General features: G+C 40.4%; 1 long non-coding RNA gene across 2 annotated transcripts in view; it reads left to right on the top strand.

Moving 5' to 3' along the window:
• Positions 1-16195, top strand: part of LOC105499426 (uncharacterized) — a 61697-nt gene that overhangs the window by 22394 nt on the left and 23108 nt on the right. The window contains exon 2 of one of the 2 annotated variants that reach the window (XR_011624187.1): positions 9048-10477. This is a non-coding gene — a long non-coding RNA (uncharacterized lncRNA). Of the gene's footprint in view, positions 1-9047; positions 10977-16195 lie in introns of both variants that reach the window. The other variant, XR_011624186.1, reaches the window with a different exon arrangement.

Here is a 16195-nt window from a genome sequence, read left to right as displayed (position 1 = left end):
TTTAATATTGTAGCCAAAATACTTTTTAGGTGAAAATATAAGTCGTAAGTCAAATGCACAATTATAGACCAAATATGCTCAGTAGGAATATGTCACATTTAGTTGTTTTGCTGAAAACTGATACCCAAAACTGAGAATATTCAATGAAGCACAGCTAATCAACATCTATGTAAAAATAAAAGTGTAAATTATCTGGAAAACACATATAAGGCAGGATCTCTTGAATGACTTCACAAATGAGAAAGATATAAAATAATATGACATGAGATTCTTAAAGAACGAACTACTCCAAGTCTGTGAATGTCAAGTTCAAGCAAGATATATGCATATATGCTTTTTGCATTATTTTAACATACTTTTACATATTTCTTTTAACTTAGGTTTATGTACATTTTATGTTCCTTCTCTCTCTCTTCAAGAGTTAGAAAAATACTTCCTAGAATTGTTTTGACAGTCCTGGACCAACCCTTAGTCTATATATAAAACAAAGGTCTCTGTTTAATCATCAAATACTTGATTCCTTTGATCATCTGCATTCAATGTGCAGATTTAAAAATACTTTACACTAAATATCTATAAACTTTAAATGCCATTAAAAAATAGAAGTATGGGTTTGTGGATGCATTTTTATTCATCCTTTGAGTTAAATATTTCTACCTACCTAGGAAAGATTTAGAAGACTTTGGATGGCATTGGAAGCAGAAAACAATGAAACATCTTCAAATGCTTAAAGGAAAAGGAAATTCAACCTAGAATTCTATACCAAGTGAAAATGTATTTCAGAAACAAAGCTAAAATAAAGACATTTTCAGAAAAACAAAAGCTGAGAGATCCCTAAGCAGCTTTCATGTACTCAAGGAAGCACTACAGGTACTCTTCAGGCAGAAAGAAATGATCGCAGCTGGGAGACTGAGATATAGAAAAAATGAGGACTCAAAAAGAGGGCTAACTATGTGGATATATCTAAATAGATAGTGAATGTCTTTGATAATAATGTCCTGAAGGGGTTAATATTGATGCCAAACGAAAACACATAAACAAAAGTGGGTAAGTTGGGAGTGGTGGAAGTCAATAGAGCAGGAAAAGTGGAAAATAATAATAAATTTTTTAAACCTCAAGACAAAGAAAGCAATAAAGATTAAAAAAGGGGGCAACAGAAAAGATGAGACAAATGGAGAGCAAATAATAATGATGGATTTAAAAAAACACAAATACAATAATTACATAAATCATAAACATTAAATATTTTATTCAAAAGACAAAATGTGCCAGGCTGTATTAAACAAAGCTATATGCTTCTTACAGGAGACATTTCCTAAATATAAGACTATAGGATGATTGAAGGTGAAAGAACAGAAAGAGGTCGCTATGCAGGCACTACCCCAAAATAAAGCTGAAGTAGCCATGTTCACACCATGCAAAGTAGATTTTAAGACAAAACATGAATAGATGAAGAGGAGGAAATACATGGCTGAATTTACTAGGGGGAAGATATAATAATTTTAAAAGTATATGCTCCTAATAACATAGGTTTAAATTATTTAAAGCAAAAATGAATAGAGTTACGAAAACTGATAATCCCACAAATCATAAGACATTTTTAACACACCTCTTGTAACAGATTAATAAGCAGGAAAATAATCAGCAGTTATAGAGAAAATGGGAACATGATTTTAAAACTTCAACATACATAGAACACAGCCCTAGTAATGGCAGAATTCATATTCTTTTAAAATGACCAAAGTGGGATTAAACTAGATATCAATAACAAAAAGACAACTGGAAAATCCCCATATATTTAGAAATTAAGTAATATATTTATAAAGAACATGTAGCTCAAAGAAGAAATCAAAACAGATATTAGAAAACATTTTGAACTGAATAAAAATGAAAATTCTGCAGTAGAAAATTTGTGCAATATAGCTAAATCTAGCCTTTGAGGGAGATGTGTAGTCTTAATGTAAATATTAAATGAGAAAAAAAGCCTAAAAATCAGCTATCTTAATTTATCATTTCAATAAATTATACAGTGATAATTATATAAGAACAGCAAATTAAATACAAAGAAAAAGAAGAAATGAAATAATATAAGAATAGAAATGAATGGAAATTTTAAAAAATACAATAAAGAATATCAATAAAAAGCCAACAGATGGTTGTTTGAAATGATTAATAAAACTGATAAACCCCTAGTGAGCCTGACTGATAAAGGAGGAAATAACAAAAGGTACAAATATCCAATATCTGAAATGAAAAAGGGACATTAACTGAAGATCCTTCAGATACATTAAAATTATATTCTGAGTAACCTTAAGCAAATAAACTTGTTTATACGAAATGGACAATTCACTGTTGAATTCTGCCAAACAGATAAGGAAGAATTAACAATAATCTTACATAAACTCTACAGAGAAGAGAAAAATAGGAACCACTCCCAACTTGTATTATGAGGTCAGCACATCCTTTATACCAAAACCCAACAAAGTTATTAAAAGAAAAGAAAAGTCAAGCCAGAACTCTCTCATGTGACAAATGCAAAATCTTAATTAAAGGGTTAACCACCTGAATCCAGTAACGAAACATAGTGTAACTAAATTCAGTTTAGTTACTACAAGGTTGGTGACTAATACAGTTGGTTTAACATTCAAAATATCAATTTAATGTAGTTAACCAGATTAACAGAATGAGGGAGAAACTTCTACTACATCAACAGCTTCAGAAATATCATTTGATAAAATTTAACGTCTGACAAGAAAACTCTTAGCAAACTAGAAACAGAAGAAAACTCTTTAAATGTAATAAAAGGTACTTACAAAAAAAATTGTTAACACCACAAAAAAAAAATCACTCAATATTGAAATGTTACAAACTTTTCTTCTGAAATCAGGAATGAGAAAAAGATGCTTACCATCAACATTTCTATTTGGCGCTGGAAATCTCAGCCAAAGCAATAAAGCAAGGCACGGGGCCGGGGCGGGAGGGGAGGAGGGCAGGGAAACAAGAAAAGGCATAGGATTGAAAAAGAATAAGTAAAAATAGAAATGTTCTTAGACAATGTGATTATGTTATTGAAAAGAATCTATAGCTGAAGTGTTTCCATTAACCACAAAGTTTAGCAAGTTTGCTGGAAAGAAAAATCAACTGTATTTCTGATACTTGCAACAGGGTGAAAATTACAAAACAATAAAATTTGCAACAGCATCAAAAATATCAAATACATAGAAATACATCTAACAAAAGATGTATATGACCACTGCAGTGAACTATTTTTCTTTGTGTCAGTACCACACTTAAGTATAGTAAGTATTGATATCAGATAGTTTTAAGTTTTTCCTCCCTGTTCTTTTACTTTAGGGCTATATTGGCTCTTCTTGGCTACTTGCATTTCCATATAAATTTTGGAATAAGATTGTGAGTCTCCATTATAAGATAAAGACTGCTGACACTTTTATTAAAATAGCATTGATTTTATAGGAGAACTGATGTCATTATAATATATAGTCTTTCTATCCATGCATAATTTAGTTTACATCTTTATTTTCTTTCAAAAATGGTTTCTAAATTTCTAATACATGGTGTTATAACTTATTAGAATGGTTTCTTTTGGACAGTTGAAAAAGAATAGTTATTAGGAAAGAGTATAAGGGAAAGGAGAGATTATGGGTTGTCAGATAATGTGTTAGTTCTTGATCTGAGGTTTCTTTCCTTCTCTATTTTTTTTTTTTTTTTTTTTTTTTGTTAGCATGAGAGGAGGCAATTTCTCAAAAGGAAACTGAGATGGCCACAACCCATCACGTATGATACAGATGATATGTGGATAGTGTGTAAGAACTCAAGAGGCATCCACCGGATGGTCCTCTAGATCAGGGTTTTTCAAACTACAGGTTATGTGTTTAGTGGGTTACAAACCAGGCTCATTTTCAATAAAAAAGAAGATATTACAAATCATGAAAGTACACTGTACGCAATAGGTTGAACATTGTTTCATGACACTTTTGCTTAAGCTATACATACATACATACAAATAAATGTACATCTGTATAGACTGTGATGTGAAATCTATTTCTTACTGATTACAGTCAAAAATATAAGTGTCATCACGTTATAACACCTAGTACCTACCATTACTAGGTATTTCACAGCTATACCATTTTCACTTTTGCTCAGATTAAGCCTGTTTTGTGAATACTAAGTTTGTGACGGAATAGAAGTGAATAAAGTTAATGGTGAAAAATTCATAATTAGTTTATCAATTTAATAAGAAGTTATGAGTGAGTTAATCTGAGAAGAATATGAGAACAACAGTGTAATGAAGGTTATCAGGGCTCAGTATCTTTGAAAGAGGATGTTCAAGGACTACTGGGCTTTAGCTCAGGAAGGCGTTAGAGGCAACATACATTCCCTTTCTGAACGAGACAGCAGGAGCTGCAGAGGCAATGAGTGAAGATAGAGGACAGCTGTCTGGAGGACACCTGCCTGTGTCTGGCTCTCCATCCCTACCCTCAAGAACCACCTTAGCAATTTGCTCTCCCATCTCTCTGGTTCAGGACCACCATTTCCTATATGATGTCTCCAGTCATCCTTAACTGAAATTTAGGCAAAAGAGAGTAGGGTATTGAGAGGTGAGGAGAGTCACTTTACCCTAAGCTATGCCACTCAGAAGAAACCCTGTAGGTCAAAAACCTCCATATGTGACAACAATATGAAAAAGATTCAAATAATAGCAAAAATAATACCAACAATGATGAGAATTAATATTTATTGAGCATCTGTTTTATGCCAGACATTGTTCCCAGCATTTTACATGGATTAACTCATTTAATTTTCACAATAACACTAAGGTAGGTAATGCAATTGATGGCAGTGGTGGCCCATCTGGAATGACTGCCGAGAAGACGCCGGCAGCAGCAGGCAAGGCACAGACAGGGCTGCATACTCCATGGAGCTGTTGGGAGCTGGGAACAGGCAGAAGCCCCACCCGCTTCTGAGTTTGAGGGGTGGGAGTCCTGCCCTCCTGGGTGCAGCTGCAGCCACCCAGCTGTGGGTGCAGACCCAGGCATTCCTGTACTCTCGGGGGCCCAGGAAGCCCTCCTACCCCCACAGGCTCAGAAATGCCTGCTCCCACTGCCCAGCCTGTACCTGCTCCCAGTGCCCACTCCAATTTCAGAGCAAAGTTAAGTGCAAGCTGGGGCACTGTCATGACCCAGCTGGGTATGCCTGTGCTCAGGGTAGCACTGACACACAAGCCCCCTGTCGCCTCAGCCCCCTCCAGACTCTGTGCGCTGAGGAGCATGGGAGGGGGGCCAAGCGGGAGCTGAGAGTGGCTCAATATGGGACTGCAGGCACCCCTCGGCATGAACAGCCTGGGTGCCAGGGACAGCAGGTTGATGGCAGCGGGAGGCAGACAGACTCCTGGACAGAAAGGGGCAGCTCCCAGTGAGCCACACCTTCAGGCCTGGGATGGCCTGAAGCCTGGGAGCCAGGCTGCTAGTTCCACAGACAGGAGTAAGAACTTATGCTGCTTTCTCTGGGCCTGCTCACAGCTGCCCATAGGCCAATTAGCACTCACTTCCTCTTCTCTGAAGCCCATAAAACCCCCTGGACTCAGCCAGACTGGGAAGAGGTTGAGACAACCAGCCTGCAGAGAGGAGCTACTCACTGTGGGTCTTCTCTCTCCTGAGAGCTGCTCATTTGAAAGGATGACCTGCCTGCAGAGAGGAGCTACCTACTGTGGGTCTCCTCTCTCTTGAGAGCTGCACACTTGATGGGACAACCTGCCTGCAGAGAGGAGCTACCCACTTCAGGTCTCCTGGTAGCTGTACTGTCACTCAATAAATCTCTCTGTCTTGCTTAGCCTCCAGTTGTCCCTGTACCTCATTCTTCCAGGATAGGGGACAAGAACTTGGGACCTGCTAAATGGTGGGACTGAAAGAGCTGTAACACAAACACAGCTAAAACACACCCCTTGCTTGCCATGTTGTGGGAAAGAAGAGGGAGAGGAGAGAAAAGACCTAGGAGCTCCCTGAGCCAGGGATGTGACACCCTCTTTGGGGTTCTGTGGTTCCTGGTGTCTCCAAGCTTCCAGGCACCACCACATTCCCGGATGCCAATAGTGGAAGCCACTTGTGGTATACCTGGTCCAGCCACAGCCTCACAGGAAGCTGGCACTTGTGCCGGCATCTGGAGCTGCCTGCCCTGCTGCAGCTGGCATGCCTTGTTGTGCACAACAGGCAGCTCCCTTGTTCACATACCCCTTGCCTTTTCACACCTGGCTCACCCTTGGCAGGCATAAGATCTGGGCTGGTAGTGCAAGCCCAGCGCAGCCTGCCCGGGCTGAGGAGGAAGAACTAGCCCAGTGGGCCTGAGCAAAACTCAGGCAAAGGCACCATTGGCCACAAAGGTTTCTGGCTGGCAAAGCAACACCCCAAGGATCCTGTGATGTTTTCCCCGTTTTGCGAGTGAAGCAGATGAGGCACAGAATTTTTAAGCAACCAGTGCACAGCCTTGCAGCTAAAAATTGTGGGAAATAAAGAAAGAAAACAACTAAGAGTGGGCTATGAAGCAACCAGGAAAGAAGAGGATACCAAATTGTTAGCTTGACAAAATGGGACTCTATACATTTTCCATTTGCCTTTAGTTAGAACTACAAGAGTTCATACACACACTCAAGGTAAATACATGCTTGAACTCCCACGGCCTTTACCTGACCACTTGTATATGGTATTTGTGGAAATGCCTGAGGTTACTTTTTTCCTCAAGAAAGATACTGTCTTTGAGGCTTCCAAACTAGTCTTCATAATGCTGAAAGTTGCTAGGGGCTCATCAGGACACTAATGCACAATCCAAGAGACTTTATCATCAGGTGACTAAAATTCACCCTGCTTATTTGAGACACATCAGTCCCCTACCTTATTTTGGGAAATACAGCAAAACGGCTGGTAGACAGATGGTATTTTGTAGACCAACAAAATAAACTATTTAATCCATGTCACTGAGGGAAAAACGTCATCAAAACCCCAAAGCCCAGTGAAATACCCATTCCAGAAACAGGGCTGACGTCAACCAGCTGGGTAGAAATATTGATCATTACATGGTGGTTTCTCACAGAGCTGTTAAAGGAACTTAAAAAGTTTTTCAAAGGTGAGAGGAAATGCAAGAAAGAGACAGAGGGCTAGCTATTACTAACGAACTTGAAGTACTATTTAAAAGAGAGAGAACTTTCAGCCTGACATTTAGACATTGCTTATGTGATGTGCACAGTCATTTTAAAGCCCTGACCTCAATTCAGTAGTTTAAAAAGAACTCAGTTTCTACTTCCACCCTTTTCCAAATGCCAGCAAAGAACTCATTTCTCAGACCCTTTTCATCCATAGGAAATCCCTGAGAACTTTACAAAAAATTTGAGAAGAAAAAGGTCAGAAAGTTAAAATGCAGTATGCAGTCTCTTTCCTTCCTAAAATGGCCATTTGGTTAAAAGCCATTATAATGAAAGAGTTAAAACTCTGCCCAGTTTAAGAACAACCAGATGACCTTTAAATGTGCTGGTTTGAATCCAATCACCTTTCAACAAGCATGAAATCTGGCACAAGGCGTACTAACGCACACCAATTATTTTCATAGTGTACATGACTGATCTCACAGCGTCCTGTTTGGAAAAAAAGAATAGTGTTCATTTTCCAAAAGCCAGACTTAGAGGCTGAGTGTCTCTGTTGGTGGGTGGGATTTTCCTTTGGTAACTGCCTCCAAAAGTGCCTTTGGAGGAGGCTTTTCCTTGAAAAAGCACAGCATAATACCTTAAGGAAAATAACTTTTTCATTTTGTTTAAATTCTGTTAAATGAAATAATTTCCTCCAACTTTTAATACAGCAAAGGTAAAAATAGCTGGGAAATAATTAATTACTATCCTTAGTTAAGAACTTTGCAAGCCATATATGTAGGAGAAAAAACAAGCCACTGCCAGTGAAAGAGTGAAATACTGAATCCTACTTGGAGTAAATGGATTCAAAACCAATCGTTGAGAGACTTTCTACTCCCTAAAATGATTATTTTCTTTTTAAAAAGTAATTCCCATGAGATTCTCCTAAATGATGAGATCCTCTGATATCTTCAAAATATGGTTCAAATTACAACATTCCTTCACAGGGTTTTTGAGAACATACTGGACGGCTGTTTTGGTGCAATGTACAGACATAGGTGCCCTGATCCGGGGACTATACCATGCAGCCAGATACGCTCTGGTCAACTGCAAGACTGTGTTCCCTCTCACCTCCTTTCTCTACCTCCGTGGTTCCCCCTGCACCCCAGCCCACCCCATTTCCATCACAGCAGAATGCTCTCCCATGTCAGACAGTAACACGGACTACTAACCCCACACCTGGACCATATTCAAGCCAGAGTCGGATTTTCCTTTGTTGAATCCTTTGCCTGAGGAGTGAGACTTCTGAGATTCCCTCCCCAAATCCTTCTCTCAGCTCCTCGCTTTGGTGAGAGACTTCTGTTGGCCATGCCCATGTTTGCCAGCCCCTCTCTGCCACAATATTTGATTTTCCTCCTCATTCACTCTCTTTATCTTATGAGTCCAGAAGACAGAAAGGTCAGGATCTCACAGCAATGTAGGTAGTGGCCCGTGGGTTGTGGTGCCGGGCCCGCACTCAGACCGTCACCCACCCAGCCACTTCTACTTTGGCACTGAGGAGGGAGGGGCTTGATTCAGGAAAAGAAGGCACCGCCTAGGTTGGGTGCTAGTCACAGACCATGTTAGAAAGACACCTGCTGGCCACGGCCCTGGCCCAGAAGGCCCCCTTAGAGATTCCCATCAGGAAAGTCTGGTTATGTGCACAGTCCTGAAGATTCCCCCAAAATCAAAGGATTCCTCCCAAAGCCCTGGCAGAGCAAGGTCATTCCACAGACATGCCGGGAAAGATAGGTAGCCACAGTCTCCGTTGGCCTCCCTCGCTGCCCCTGTCCTAATCTGCACTCATTCCTAAGCAGACCTCCATCACCGGCTTCTAAACAGCACTAATTCTGTTCCTTTTTTCCTACTCCAGGACTGATCAGATGTCAAGGTCCGGACACTCGTCATTAACACCAACTCACAACTGATTCCCCCACCCGCTTTGGCCTCACCAAGATTTGGCAAGCAGGAGAAATAAATGTCACTTTGCTACCATCCTCTGCTCAACCTCCAACAGAAAAACCCACATTGCCTAAGAACAAAGCATGAAATACTGCTGGCCTACCCTGATTTTTCAGCTATTCTCCTTGCATATAGTAAGTGACTCCCCAAGCAACATCATCTTAAAGTCTGAGACACAAAAAAGGACCCAACATCCTATACACTTGAAGAACTGCATAGCAATATATTTAGTTAACATTTTCTATTTTATTAATCAGGGTACACAATTCAATTGTTGATGTGATCTGTTCAGGCTTCCCAGCCTCTCCTTTCTGATATCATCCTATATACCACAACCTCCACCAGAAAAGCAGTATGGTATTGGGAAAAAGAGATCTAAAGGCAGAAGACTAGGGCTTCACTCTCAGCATTGTTAACTGAGTGACTTGGCTAAATCACTGAAATACACTGAAACTGCAGTTTCCCCTTCTGTCAAATGGGGGTAACAATATCAGCCTCACAGGGTGCTATGAAGGAAGTAAATGAGATTAATGAAAGTGAGCATCCTTTTAAATTAGAGAATAAGGGAGAGGGGAGGGGTAAGGGGAGAGGAGGAAGAAAGGAAACAATCTGCCCTCCCTCACCCCTTCACACTAGGTAAAATAAAATGTTTAGACAGAAAAACCTAAAGAAGAGGATCCAAATAAAATGTTCTTAGGAACTGTCAAAGAGAGAAGCCACTGGAATCTCCAAATCTGGCCAAGAGCTCAGCCTGAGCAGCATGTTTTGAACTCCTGAGTCCATGGAACCCTGCACTAAATCTTTGGGACTCTGACCTGCAGAAAAAAAAACAAAATTGCTTTCCTCAATTCATTCCCTGTAGTTTAAAAACAAGAGCAACTGAAAGGCAAGCTTTGGGAGCAAGGGGAGACAAACACTTCAGACCATTAACTTACTTTATCCCCATGGGAAATCAACTTCAGGAGAACATTTCAGCTTTCTATGTTCTTCTTGGTCCCACTCAAATGGGAAGTTCTGCTCGAGGCCGGATATAGAAAACAGGAAGTCAACAGAACTGATTTTCCTAACTGCCCAAATGCAAATCACGGCACTCCATTATGGATGAGAATTAGAGTAAAATGTAAACCTCTTTTTAAAAAGAAGTTCACATGCTAACTGTGTATAGAAAACATCCTACTCCAGGGAAGAAAGAAAGAAAGGAAAGATCCATCAGCTTCCTTCCTTAATAAAGGAGGACTGACAGAGCTGGACTGACAGCAAAGTAAATGTTACCGAGGGCAGAACCGCACTGCCACTAAAAATAATGAAGTGTCCCACTTCGATGCTGACTCTATTCTCCAAGTTGGTTCCTCTAAAGGTGCTTTTCTTCAAGGGAAGCAGATACTAAAGTGACTCCCCTCTCAACTTTCTCATTACCATTCAGACTATTTTCTTAGAGTCTCATGTTTGAAACTTTCAGGTTGAAACTCCAAGCTCCACCCCCCACATACAGACCTCTTAGTTTCTATCACATACCATCATGTCCACCTTATTTGCATCAGTCATAAACTCTGCTCATTCTTCTATCACCGCTCCCCTGACATTTGCCAGACCTCAAAATTTCCTAAGCCATTTCTGGTCTGAATCCTCAACTCCCCATGCCTGCTGCCTGCTCTCTTTTATAAACATACTAGATGAATCTTTCCAGCATGCTGCTTCCCCTGCTCCCAAGTCTGCCACAGCTCCCTACTTCCTATTAATCACATCTGAGTCGCCTCAGCCAGCGGTCTTGCCATATCTACCTAGCTTAAGCTGAGTGTTATAGGAGAAAGTGCACTAGCCCGGGCACCAGATGGATCAGGTAAGACTCTAGCTTAGGTAAGCTTTATCACGTCATATAGAGGCTGTGTGGATTGAGGAAAATTATGAAACTTCTTTGCACTTCAGTTTTCTTATTTGCAGAATGAAGATAATAACACCTACCTATACAGTTACTAAGGATTAAATAGGATAACATGCACAAAGTGATCCTAGTGAGTTTCAGTAAGAAGAATGAATGCTTATGAGGTGCTTACCACATTCCAGCTTCTGTTCTGAGTGCTGTACGTGTGTTTATGCAGGTATTATTAACCTCAGTTTGCAGAAGAGGAACTCGAGGCAAGAGAGAGTAAGTAAAGTCACATAACAAATCCGTAGAAGAGCTAACCTTTGAACTCCAACAGCCTGACTCCAGTGCCTGCAAATGTAACTCCATGCTCTACTGCCTCCCATTTCCCCTTCCCTCCAACTTTCACTGGCTAACACAGCCTACAGGTCCACCTCAGTCCTGCTCATCCTTCCAGCCTTCCCTTCACATTCCAACTTCCCATGACGAATGCCATGCTGCATTTTCTCTCTAATCTCACCTGACGTCTTGAAGGGAGCAGTTCAGTTACAGCATTCTCTCTATACCCAACTATACCATCTCTCTACTCTTTATCTTGCCCTCACATACACATAAGCTTGTCATTGTTCTTCAGTTCTTTGGGTAATCTCTTCCTAGAAACTGCACCTAAAAAATATACCACATTCCCAAATTCCATCATGTCCAAAAAGAAGCATATTACTTCCATCAACACCCCAGCTGCCATCACCACGCCAACTCGCCTGACTTCCATTCACTTATCTAGCAAACATTTACCAAGTATCTGCCATGTTCATTTTGTCAATGAGGATGATGTGGGACTTGTTCCTCTAGGAGTTCACAGTCTAATGAGATCAATGTTTATACAGAAAATGTAAATAGGTTGTGATAAGTACTAAATGCATGCTGCTAATGGCATCATTGCCTCTGGCTCTTCTCAGTCCTGCATTTCCCACGTTGTATCGTGCACCAAAGCTGTCACACTGCCCCTTCCTCTTCATCTCTGGTGCCACCTGTGATTTACTTGCACCCTACCTTGTTTCTGAACTATTGCAGCCCCTCCCAACTTATCTCACTGCCTCATTCCCCTGCCTTTCAAAACCAGCCCACCTCCTGCTGCCCAATAACCTGATGTTGTCATTCTCATATTTAAAACCCATAAATGCGGCCAGGTGCAGTGGCTCACGCCTGTAATCCCAGCACTTTGGGAGGCTGAGGCGGGCGGATCATGAGGTCAAGAGATTGAGACCATCCTGGCTAGCATGGTGAAGCCCCATCTCTACTAAAAATACAAAAATTAGCTGGGTGTGGTGGCACACACCTGTAGTCCCAGCTACTCAGGAGGCTGAGGCAGGAGAATTGCTTGAACCCAGAGGCAGAGGTTGCAGTGAGCCGAGATTGCACCACTGCACTCCAGACTGGTGACAGAGAGAGATTCTGTCAAAAAAAAAAAAAAAAAAAAAACCATAAATGCTAATGAACCAAGTGCAAAGCCCTGAGCTTGTCCAGGCAACATTGCCTGGAAACTTGACTTTCAATCCTTACTTTGCTCTATTCTCCTCACATACACACACTTCATACACCACAGCTAAAAGAGACTTCCCACAATTCTCTAAAAATGACTCACATTTCTATTTCCTGTTTTTCCCTTTGCCCACGCTGCCCTCTCTCCCTCTGCCTTCATTTTTTTTTTTTTTTTTTTTTTAATTAACCTCTAGAATTCAGGTGCTCCTGCTCCAAGGTTTAGGTCAAAAGTTACCTCCTCCATGAAGCTTTCTCTCATTCTCCCACAATGTCTGATTTGTTTAGTTGTGCATTTGTGTATTCTACCTTGCACTATAGTCATTTGTATATTTATCTTATGGTTTCTGTGCTTTAGGAAAGGTACATTGTCTTAATCATCTTTGTTGAATACAGTGCCTAGCAGAGTGCCTCAAGTATAACATGTACTCAAGGAATAATAGATACATTTTTCCATGCATATTTTCTACTGTATCCAAGTGGAAAATATATCCATGTGATACAGTGGAAAATATCTCATGAAGAGAGATATAGTGAGGAAAATATCTCATGAAGACCAAAAAGCAGAAATCCAGGTTTTTTCTTTTCATTACTATCATCTGTGATTATTAATTTTATGTGTCAACATGGTTGGGCTTAAGGATGCCCAGATAGGTGGTAAAATATTATTTCTGGATGTGTCTCTCAGGATGTTTCTGGGGGAAATTAGCACTTGAATCAGTAGACTAAATAAAGAAAATCTGCCCTCACAAATGCGAGCCAGCATCATACAATTTATTGAGAGTTTAGGTACAACAGTAAGGCAGAAGAAGGTGAACTCTCTCTTTCCTTCAGCTGGGACATCCATCTTCTCATGCTCTGACATTGGAGCTCCTAGTTCTTGGGCCTTCAGATTCTGGGACTTATACCAGTTCCTCCCCACACTCCCAGTTTCTCAGGCCTTTGGCATCAGACTGGGAGTTATGCCATTGGCTCCCCTGGTTCTCAGACCTTTGGACTCATACTGAATTATACTACTGGCTTTCCTGGTACTCCAGCTTCAAGATGACATATTGTGAGACTTTTCAGCCTCCATAATTGCATGAGCCAGTTTCCATAATAAATCTCCTCTTGTGTTCCTATATATTCCCTATTGGTTTTGTTTCTCTATAGAATCCTAATAGATCATCTAATTGTTTATCTAACAAGTCTTTTCCTCCCTAGACAATATGTTAGGCAATACACAAAAATGAAAACACAGACATCTGCACTCAATAAACTTACATTCAGTATCAGAGAGATTAGCACAGAATACAAATAAAATAATGAGATACATGCAAAACAATATGAATTGCAAAATTACGGCAATTCACCACCAACTAGGTACGTGACCTTGGGCAAAGCACACCGTGAGCTAAATATTAACAAGTTTAAAATGCAGAATCAGAGGCAGTCTATGAATTAATGATTCTAACCATTGCATGGCCTCCTTTGCTGATGGATGGCACATTGGTGTTAGAAAGTGCTTATATTTGCAAAAGTCCATTATTGATGCTTTAATTCTAAGGAAATTATGTAGGCAGCAACTAAAGAAAGGTTCAAAAAAATCAGCTATAATTGATAACTAGACAATGAAAAAAATTAATTATCCGTGATTTATCAGCACCACTAGATAAATACATAAGGGGAATTTAAGGCCATGAAATGCAGGACAAGCCTCACAGGAAGCAATGTCCCAGTGGAGGAGATGCTGTCCCCTGGGCTCCCACCTGCCACCACTAGTATTCACCGTATCTGATTGGAAATGTGTGCATGTGAGTCAGCCTCCCCTCTATGATGTGAGTGGCGACCTCTTTTTGTTCATCTCTGTATCCCCTACACACGATGCTTGGCACATAGCAAGTATTCAGTAAATGTTTATGAATGAAGCAATCACTCATTGTCACCAAAAATTTACTGGGAATTTCACATGCTAAATCTAGAACAAATGAAGTGGCTCCTATCATCAAATAAAATCTGTGAAAACCCTAAAACGTAAACTGCAAACCATGACTTGGTCTTAGAGAGGGGTCGTTATCAAATGAAAACAACTCGGCTGCCAATAAGTCATTTCAAAATAAAATCCTCTTTTTGTTATTTCTCAAACACTGTGAAAAGGAATGTCAGTCTGCAGAAACAATTCACAAGCCCCTTCCTTTCATGTGGTCATGTCACATCACACAAGCCCTGTCATGCACCTCTCTCCTTCCTACCCTCCCACCAAAACTGCTCTCCCAAACCTCGTCCTCAAACCTGTGCCCTTCTAACCCTCCACCTTTTCGCATGATTCTGTGTCACAAAAGCCCAAAAGAACTACTCTGGCAAGATCTAACAGTATCTGAAATATCGGGAAGAAAAATAAAATAAATAGGCAAAACTAGAACAATTATTTGTAGGCAGTAGAACAACATTCTCAGATCTACCATATATTATAAATGCTGGCCTGATGGCATATAAATAAAACTTAAAGGTGCCCAAAGAAATTGAAAATGGTACAAAGAAACAGAAGTGTTTAAATTTTTTAAGCATCTGCAATGTTTGGGGGATTTGTGATGCTCAATCACAAAATATTTATTAAGCACCTACTCTAAGAATTTGTTTTGAAACAGATACCATGTCAGGCATACCCAAGACTGCCACCCCTCCCCCTACATTTGGACATCACTAGAAGGACCCCATGGGACTCAGTGTATGGCGGTACCTAAAGCTAAGATTTATTCTAGTGATATAGTAAGGATACACAGCCAGATCATAAGGGAGAGCCACAGGCAGAGTCTGAAGGATTTTATGTGCAGACTTCCTTATGCTTCTGCCTACCATGGGAGATAACATAGAGTACAGCAAGGAAAATGCAGCAACTTGTATGTGATGTTTCAGTCCATGGAAGAAGCTTCTTTTTAGAAACTCGGTGCCCAAGGTTTTTCATGGGGCTGATCACATGGGCACCCTCTGCCAAGCACATCAAAATATTCCAGACTCCAAGCAGGCAAGCAGGTGTTCAAGCATAAACTGTGTTGTTTGCACAAAAGTCTAGGCACAGTGAACCACACTTAACAATGGACTGTTGACTGAGAGACCTCCAAGGGCCAGGTTCCCAGTTACCAACCAAAGGCTAACCTGGCAAGCGGGTCTTTCTAAAGGTAGCAGAGTCAAGCCTGCTATGTTTACTCTTTCCTGCACAGATATAAAGGCCCAGTTTTTGTTTCAAGGCAATTAACATAGACAGAAATAAGATTTATACATAAAAATATGCATTGCATACAGTAGCATCCTAGATAACACTAAAGCAAAAATTCCCAAAATGTCCTTGAGCACTTTTATCAGCATCATCAGGATGCTTGTCAACCTAGCGGCTACAGCCCAAAGCATCCTGAGCAATAGAAGAATGGGGCATCAGTAAGAGCCACAGGCTAGGGGGAGATTACAGAAGACCTTGAATACCATGAAGAGACATTTGAATTTGATTTCATAGTCTTAGAAAGCCACTGAAGGTTTTATTTTTTCTGCACCAGATGACAAGATCAAAATAGCATTGTTTGAAGGTGAATCTGATTACCTATATAGAATATATTGAAGGAGGATAAGACCAGAGGCCAAGAAACCAGAAGCTCAAAAGGAAAGAAAATGATCCTAATATG

Source organism: Macaca nemestrina, chromosome 6 (genome assembly GCF_043159975.1).
Source record: "Macaca nemestrina isolate mMacNem1 chromosome 6, mMacNem.hap1, whole genome shotgun sequence".
NCBI lineage: Eukaryota > Metazoa > Chordata > Mammalia > Primates > Cercopithecidae > Macaca > Macaca nemestrina.
This window is presented reverse-complemented; position numbering and strand designations above follow the sequence as displayed.